Source organism: Penaeus monodon, chromosome 16 (genome assembly GCF_015228065.2).
Source record: "Penaeus monodon isolate SGIC_2016 chromosome 16, NSTDA_Pmon_1, whole genome shotgun sequence".
Classification (NCBI taxonomy): domain Eukaryota; kingdom Metazoa; phylum Arthropoda; class Malacostraca; order Decapoda; family Penaeidae; genus Penaeus; species Penaeus monodon.
The window spans coordinates 45,785,938-45,795,019 of record NC_051401.1 but is presented as its reverse complement, the minus strand read 5'-3'; the positions used below and the strand labels follow the sequence as shown (position 1 = coordinate 45,795,019).

General features: G+C 45.6%; 1 protein-coding gene across 1 annotated transcript in view; it reads right to left on the bottom strand.

The window, feature by feature from the left end:
- The window catches only part of LOC119582861 (period circadian protein-like), a gene marked incomplete in the record, with an annotated part of 81,233 nt that extends 78,963 nt beyond the window's left edge, over positions 1-2,270 (bottom strand). Inside the window, 1 exon segment of the mRNA XM_037931340.1 lies at positions 1,943-2,270.
- Positions 2,271-9,082: the final 6,812 nt, after the last annotated feature.

The following is a 9,082-nucleotide window of genomic DNA, read 5'->3' as shown; positions in this document are numbered from 1 at the left end:
AAAGGAGAAGGAGGAAAAGGAGGAGGAGGAGAAGGAGGAGAATGAGAAGGAGAAAGAGAAGGAGGAGGAGGAGGAGAAGAAGAAGAAGGAGAAGGAGAAGAGAAGGAGGAGGAGGAGGAGAGACTGCGGTTAAATGCATGACATTTGTTGTTTCATTAATGCATGTTAAAATTCTCCCAGCAGTATCAGTTTACGACTTCACCTTTCATTTCTCTCTCTCTCTCTCTCTCTCTCTCTTCTCCTCCCCTCTCTCTCTCTCTCTCCTCTCCTCCTCCCTCTCTCTCTCTCTCTCCTTCCTCTCTCTCTCTTTCCTCTCTCTCTCCTCTCTCTCTTTTCCCCTCTCTCTCTCTCTCTCTCTCTCTCTCTCTCTCTCTCTCCCTCTCTCTCTCTCTCTCTCTCCCTCTCTCTCTCTCTCTCTCTCTATTTCCGCCCCTCTTCTCTCCCTCTCTCTCTCTCTCTCTCTGTTTCCCCCCTCGTCTCCTCCTCTCTCTCTCTCTCTCTCTCTCTCTCTCTTCTCTCTTCTCTCTCTCTCACTCTCTCTTTACCTCTCCCTCCGTCCTCTCCCCCATCCCTCTTGATTCCTCCTTTCCCCTCTCCCTCTATTTCCCAGTGTTGCCGATCGCCTGTCCCCTCTTGCACGCTCCCCTCCTATTGCCTATTCCCCCTCTCCCCTCCCTCCCCTCTCCCTCCCCCTCCCTCCACCCCGCCTCTGTTACTCTGTTGCTACTCAGGGCGACGCCTCCTATGCGCGCGTCAACAGGGTCTGGGTTATTTTTGTTTTTTCCTATTTACACGCAAGCTTTAGTTTGACTCTTGCTTGCTGCTCTGTTGTTGTGTTGGTGTTGTTTTTGATCGTCGTGATACATTTTTTTAATCGATATTTTACTCTATTCCGTTTCCCTCTTTACTTTTACGTCTTGTTGTACTGCTATTTGTATGGGTCTGTTAAACACACAAGCACGTAAACACGCAGATATGCACATACGTGCAGCTCCCTGTCATTTTTTTTCGCTTGTTATTGTCATTCATTCCCTTCTGTGTCACTCGCTCCCTGTATGTCAGTCATTTGTTGTCAGATGTCAACTTTTCTCTAGTCACAGTAATGCGTTTTTGTTTTTTTTATATATTACAGAAGGACAGCTTTCCATTGACCAACAGACACCTACAGACAGACAAACATCGTCTCTTCTCTACGCTGTATTTACAAACAAACAGACGCCACAGACCATTACATAAAGAGTTACAAAGTTGTTGTTTTTGTTTTTCACTTACGGAATTGCGTCAGGCTGTTTTACATACTATAAACATATATTTCTCTAGATTATGTCACATAGATTCCGCTGGATATCAGGTACGTATCACCGATCTAATGAAAAATTTATCAGAGTGATCACAGCCACAGTGATACACGTCACATACTCATACAGGATTTTTAAAAACACTCTTTTGTCACTTCACTTTTGTTTTCCGTACACACTGGCCGCCGTCGAGTCACACTTGGCACTTGCAATTTATTTTTTCTCCTTTTTCTTTCTTTACTTTCATGCAGTATGTATTTTTTCCACTTCTGTTTTCTACCACAACGCGAGGCAGACCATTAGCTGTGTTTAGGGAGGTTCCTAAACGACCGTCTAACACACTCCTAGGTACCACCACGAGCGCCGCCTGTCCTCCCTCTCCCCCGGTCTCGCCCCACTCGTAAGCCGCGCCGTACGTACCCTCCCTCCTCCCCCACCCCACCCCCACGACCGCACGAGGCAGGCACTCACAACATAGAAGTCCCTTCCCGCATAGCCGAGCGGAAACGTGTTCCTCCTCATAGCGTGTCCACGTCCTTCCCCCTTCCCCTCTCTCTTTTCCTCTTCCTCTTTTTTTTCTCTCTCTCTTTCTCACTATCCCCTCTTCCTCCCACGCCTCCCTCACCCTCTCTCCCTCAACACACCTCGCCCATCTCGCCCTCGAAGCCAACAAGAGCGTGCGGGAGACGAGAGGCCAGCGAGAGCGCAGGCCGAGCGGGCGGTCCCCGAGCCGAGAGCGAGCGTGAGAAAATGCTCCTTCCTCAGCCGGGCGGAGAGTGACGCGTCCGCTCGCACACCCCTGGCCACACTAACGCCCGGGCCTCCTCCTCCTCCCCTCGCCGCTGCCTCTCGCCCCGCCACGCACATGCCAAGTGTCCACCAGTTGGATGGCGGTTTCGGCGGGAGCGGGGCTGCGTTCGGGCCGGCCGCGCGCCTCGCCTGACTGTGCTTCGCTGTTGCTCTCTCCCTGGCTAGTTCGCGCATTCTCTCTCCTTCGCTCTCTGTCTGTCTGCTTATCTATTTTTCTGTCTATCGTCCTACCTATCTAGCTCTATTTATCTGTTATCTACCTCTTTCTATCTGTCCATCTACATACATATGTATATTTACTAAACTATCTACCAGTCGATTTATCTATCTTTGTATCGATCTGTCTCTATCTATCCATCTATCTATTCATTTATCATAATTATCTACATTGTATCTCTTTTGTTTACTCATTCTCATAAATTCATCCTATTTTTTCTCTCTGTCTTCCACTGTCACGTCACTTTGAATAATAAAACACATAAGCAGAAAGAGAAAATATCACCAATATATTTTCCACGAGAGGCAAGGACGGACATCCGCTCCACCCCCCTCCTCCTCCTCCTGCTCTTCTTCTTCCTCCTCCTTCTTCTCCTCCTCTCCCCTTACCTCCTCATTCTTCCTCCTCATCATCATCACCACCATTCTCCTCCTCCTCATCTCCCTCTTTCTTTTCCTCCTCCCTCTCCTCCACCACTTCCTCCTCCACCGCCTCCTCCTCCTCCACCGCCTCCTTCTCCTCCTCCACTACCACCACCACCACCTCCACCACCACCATCACCTCCACCACCACCACCACCACCACACCTCCACCACCACCTCCTCCACCACCTCCACCTCCCCCACCTTCTCTTCCACACCCACATCCACATGGACGAGCACTTCCACGCACTCCACGACTCAAAGGGAATTCTGTCAACCACGCAAGCATTTACAAAGGCTTTTCACCCACGTATCATTATTATAGAAACGGACGAACGAAAAGATACGGAGAGAACGGCCCAAATTTTCGGATGAACGTTATCATGTTTATGGTTGTTCATTGGGTTGTAAATCTTCTTTCGTCGCATGATCTTATCGGTAACTTTGTTTATTGGTATCGGTGGAACTGATGAGGGGATGATACCGGTGTTTTTTTGTTTTCTCTCTCTCTCTCGATCTCTCTCTCTTTCGCTCTTTCTCTCTCTCTTTCTCTCTCTCTCGATCTCTCTCTCTCAATCTCTTTCGCTCTTTCTCTCTCTCTCTCTTTCTTTCTCTCTCTCTCTCTCTCTCTCTCTCTCTCTCTCTCTCTCTCTCTCTCTTTTATCTTATTTTTACCGTTATTGTTATCTTTCATTATCATTATTATTACTATTATCATTTTATTATTATTATCATTATTATTATTATTATCATTATACTATTATTATTATTATTATTATTATTTATTATTATTATTATATATTATTATTATTATTATCTATTATTATTATTATATCATCATATCATCTCATACATATATCTAGTCATTATCATCATTATTGTTTTCATCATCGTTATTATTATCAGTATTATAATTGTCTTTATCATCATCATCATCCCATCAATTCATTATTCATATATATATTATTCAAATTATTATTATTATCATTATTATTATTCATTATTATTATATCATATTATAATATTATTATTGCAGTTATATATCATATTATAGTATATAGCAGTCCTTATACATATGTATATGAAATTCATTCTGAAGACATGATTTAATAACTAAAATAGTAACTTAATCTCCCAAATTCACATACATCTCCCTCCCCCAGCGCCGCCCACGAGGAGGGTGGGCGTGAATAGTACATTTTTTTTTCCCTTTAGAGATGTAATTCACGTCAGAAAAATGGATGTAACATCACAAGGTTGCCAAGTGTGTTTTTCGTGTTGTTATTTTTTGTTGTTGTTCTGGTTGTTTGTTTTGCATATTATTTTTAAATGCTTTTTATAGTTCATACAATTAATGAAAATAACGAAGAAAGAAAGAAAAAAAAATACATATAAAAAAAAAACTTACACACCAACTTTATTTTCCTTTATTTTCATTTCTGTTTCAACTTTATCTCTGTCATTTCATTTTTCATTCCACGTATATTTTATTTTTATTATTATTCTCTCTCTTTCCCTATTTTCTCTCTCTCTCTTTTTTTAATTTCCTAGTCAACAGAGACAAAATATTTTCGTCCGTATTTTGTTATTGTGAAGCGATGAGTATGGTGACGAAAGGGGGACAAGGAGGAAGGGAGAATAATAGGGGGAGAATGGGTATGATGAGGGGAAAGAAAGAGTATGGTGGGGGAAGGGAGTATAATGGGGAAGAATGGGTATAACGAGTATGTTGGGGGAAGAATTAGTATAATGGGTGAGAAGATATGGGTATAATGGGTGGGGAGAATGGGTATGATGGGGGAAGGGAGTATAATGGGGGGGGAGGGGGAAGAATAGGTATGAGAGGCCAAGGGCGTGCTAATGGGGGCAGGGAAGTGTATAATGGGGGAGGGAATAGGTACAGTGGGTATGAAGGGAGTATGTAATGGGAAACAGAAAGGGTGTAATGGGGGAGATATGCTGGAAGACAGGGAAGGGTGTAATGGGGGGAAGAATGGGTATAACAGGGGGTAGGGTGATAAGGGATAGGGAGAAGGATAATAAGGGAAGAGAGGGATAAAAAGGGAGAGGGAGAAGGATAATGAGGCGAGGGAGGGATAAAGAGGGAGAGGGAGGGAGAAGGGGAAGGATAATAAGGGGAGAGAGGGATACATAGGGAGAGGGAGAGAGGAAAAGAGAGGGAGAGGGAGAAGGATAATACGGGAGTGAGGGATAGATAGGGAGAGGGAGAAGGGGAAAGGGAGGGAGAGGGGGAAGAGGGAGGGAAACCATGATGAGAGTAAGGGAGTGAAGGGGGGGGGGAGGAGGAGATAGAAGTGGCGTGATTTATAACTGTTATGATAATGGAGGAGCAGAAAGGGAGGGAGGGAGGGAGGGAGGGGGCTAGTTGTCATAGCTGTCGTGTCAAGAGTGCCAGGGAATAAGTGCCAGGGAATAAGTGCCAGGGAATAAGTGCCAGGGAATAAGTGCCAGGGAATAAGAGCGTGGCTGAATGGTATTTTCCATTGCCTAATTTTTTTTTCTTTTTCTTCTTCTCCTTCTTTTTGTGTGTGTGTTTCTCATAATCTTTTGTGTTTCTCTGTCTTTGTTTGTTTGTTTACTTGTTTCATGTTTGTGTTTGTGTTCTTGCTTATAGTTTTTTTTTTTTGCTCTCTTTAACTCCCCCCCCTCCCTCCGCCTCCTCTCTCCTCCTCCCCCCCCTCTCTCTCTTCTCTCGTCTTCTCTCTCTGTCTCTCTCTCTCTTCCCTCTTCTCTCTCTCTCTCTCTCTCTCTCTCTTCTCTTTCTTCTATCTTTCGTGCTCTCTTCTCTCTCTCTTTTATCCTCTTCTCTCTTCCCCTCTCTTCTCTCTTTTCTCTTCCTCTCTATTTTCTTTCTCTCTCTCTCTCTTCCCTCTCTCTCTCTCTCTCTCTCCCACCTCTATCTCTCTCCCCTCTCTCTCTCCTCTCTCTCTCTCTCCTCTCTCTCTCTCTATTTATCTATCTATCTGTCTATCTATCTATCTGTCTATCTATCTATCTATTTATCTATCGATCATCGATCTATTTATCTGTCTATATATCTATCCATCAATTTAGTCATCTGTCTCCTATCTATCCATCCATTTTTTTTTCTTTTTTGCCTTGCTTTGCACGCTCACCTGCCTATTTTACCTGCTTTTGCTGCGTGTTTGCTTGCTTTCTTGCTTGCTTGCTTGCTCTTGTTGCTTGCTTGAACACGAAAGCCGTAAAAGGGAGTGGAATGAGCTTTTATACGGCCTCGGAGCGATGTTCTGGGCACGATGCCTGTTATTACGGTGTGTTTTTACGGTCGGGGAATGTATTGAGTAATCAGGAGTAGGATGAGGGATTGAAATGATTTAGGTTGGGTAGTAAGGTGGGAAGGATTAAGGAGTATGTATTAGGAGGAAGGAAGGAGATAATTGTAGAAGAGGGAGGAAGGAATGAGGGCGAGGCAGCTCGTGTGTGCAGTGTGTTTGTTTCGTCGTGTGTGTGTTGTGTTTTTTCGTGTGTGTCTCTTGTCGTGTGTGTTTGTTGTGTTCTTCTTCTCTCTATCTCCATATCTTAAAAACAAAGTTTCATACTAAGCAAGAAGCCATGGCACACTTACTATCTTCCTATTCTCATTGCTAAATCTACCGTTTCAATCCATATTTATGACTGTCATATACATAAGCTTTCAATTGGGTTCATGGGGAGGTTCCAAGGGAGTTTTTTTTCTTTTGCTTGAGCTTCACGGAGAGGTTCCAAGTAGGGAGGTTCTAGGAGGGTGGTTTCTTGGAGTGGCTTCATGGAGGGTGTTTCAGGCTGGAGGTCACAGGAGGAGGTTAAGGGAGGTAAGTTTCAAGGCCGAAGCGTTTAAGGGAGGAGGTTCAGTTATGAGGTTTAGGGCGGGAGGAAGGGAAGGAGGTTAAGGGAGGGAGGAAGGAGGAGGGTGAAGGAAGGAGGAAAGGGAGGGAGGTAAGGAAGGAGGTTGGAAGGGAGGGAGGTCAAAGGGAGGGAGGTTAAGGGAGGGAAGGTCAAGGGAGGGAGGTCTAGGTGAGGGTGTTTCTAGGGATGTGTGGTTTGGGAGGGGTTAAGTGTGTGGGTTTCGTGGGAGGTTTGCAAGGAGGAGTCAAAAGAGAGAGTTCAGGGAGGAGGTCAAAGGGAGGGACGCAACGGAGGGCGTTCCTGAGGGAGGCTTCAAAGGTGAATTCAAAGGTAGGGAGGTTGAGAAGGAAGCAGGTCAAGAGGGAGGTTCAGGGAGGGAGGTTCAAGGGAGGGAGGTTCAAGGGAGGGAGGTTCAAGGGAGGGAGGTTCAAGGGAGGGAGGTTCAAGGGAGGGAGGTTCAAGGGGAAAGAGGGGGAAGGGTGAGAAGGGGAAAAGGGCGAAGGAAGAGGAGGAAGGAGATGTGATGGAATAAGAGCAATAGGGAGTGAGGGAGGAAGGGGGGATAGGAAGAAAGGGAGGAGTGGGAAGGAAAGGGAGATGGAAGGAGGGGAATAGAAGAAGGAGGGAGGTAGAGGAGGAAGGGAGACGAGAGAGGAAATAAGGAGAGGGAGAGGGAGGAGTGATTCGCTTCTTTTTTTTATAAAGCTTGTTTGTCTATTTATCAGCTTATCTTTTTGTCCATATGTCCGTGCCTCTTTCTACAAATCTCTTTCATTTGTTTCTGTCTCTTTGTAAATCTCTTTTCATAACTCTTAATAAAAATGTAAACAAACCTGAGTATATTTCTTCGTGTATCTCCGTATGTTTATCTGTTTCTCTCTCTCTCTCTCTCTCTCTCTCTCTCTCTCTCTCTCTCCTCTCTCTCTCTCTCTCTCTCTCTCTCTCTCTCTCTCTCTCTCTCTCTCTCTCTCTCTCTCTCTCTCTCTTTTCTCTGTTTTCATTCAGCAATCTTTACATTCTTACTTCTGTTTTCTTCACCCAAATTCTCATTAATTTTGGTAAACATCAACATTCTTCCCTTCTCATTACAAATCTTTTGATATAATGTCATTTTTTAAAGTTTATTCTGGAATTATTTGACTGACTGTTTTTTCTTCTGTGTTATGCATTTCCTGTTTGTCCTTGAAATGAATGGATATTTCTTGTCCTCTCTCTCCCTCTCTCTATCTATCTATCTATCTATCATCTATCTATCTATCTATCTATCTTCTATCTATCTATCTATCTGTCTTTTCTATTCATTCTGTTTATTCCCTGTACAATTTCTACTCTCTCTCTCTCTCTCTCTCTCTCTCTCCCCAACTCTATCTATCTATCTATCATATATCTATCTATCTATCTATCTATCTACTCTATCTATCTTTTCTTCTCTATCTCTCTCTCTTTTTTTTCTCTCTTATCTACTCATTTATCTCTCTCTCTCTCTCTCTCTCTCTCTCTCTCTCTCTCTCTCTCTCTCTCTCTCTCTCTCTCTCTCTCTCTCTCTTCTCTCTCTCTCTCTCTCTCTCTCTCTCTTCTTCTCTTCTCTGAAAGCATATCAAAGGCGTATGAGCAGGGGTCTTGAACGTGCATTTGTGGGTGGATGGTGATCTCGAGTGCTTGATGTGGTGGGTGGGTGGTGGGCGGTGGGCTGGCGGCGTGCGCGGGGGGCTGGGTCGGTGCGGTCGTGGGCGGGTGGCGGGGGGCTTCTGGGCGGTGTGGGCGGGTGGGCGTGCGGGTGGGCGGCGTGCGGTGGCGTTGCGGTTGGGCTGGGCGGTGGGCGGTTGGGCGGGTGGGCGGGTGGCTGGTTGGGGGTGGTGGGGGGGTTGGGTCGGTGGTTGGTGGGTGGGGTGGGTGGGTGGGTGGGCGGGTGGGCGGATGCGCTAGTGGGTAGGCGAAAGGGTGGGTAGGAGGTGCGGGTGGGCGAGAGGGGAGGGAATAGTATCGATCTCCTTGCTTCCCCCTCCCCCTCCCCCTCCTCCCTTGCCTACCACACTCCCTGACCTGCTGAGAGAGCAGCGCTGATTATAGAAACTGCAACACGGGATGCAATGGCAGGTTGATTGCGGTTTGACAGAGTCGGAAATTGTTGTTGCACTGTTGCAAAGTTCGGATGTCAATTTCGTTGCGATTCGGCTGTAGGTGTTTATATAATAAATACTGCCAGTAACTGAAAATCAGCAGTTATAATACCATACTCACCATCATCACCATGAGGGTCATTATACCAATGATAATGATATTTTCGATAACGTTAGCAAGGAAGATGACATTAATGATCCGGTTTTACGTCACGAAGGAAGGACTTTGGTGTCGGCAGCTGGAGACCGACGCTTTTCCTTTTAATCCCGGACCCCTTGGGCAGGATTCGAACTCGTTGTGGGACCCCGACCCCTAAGGGTCCCCAAGCCTCGCACGTTACCGCTACA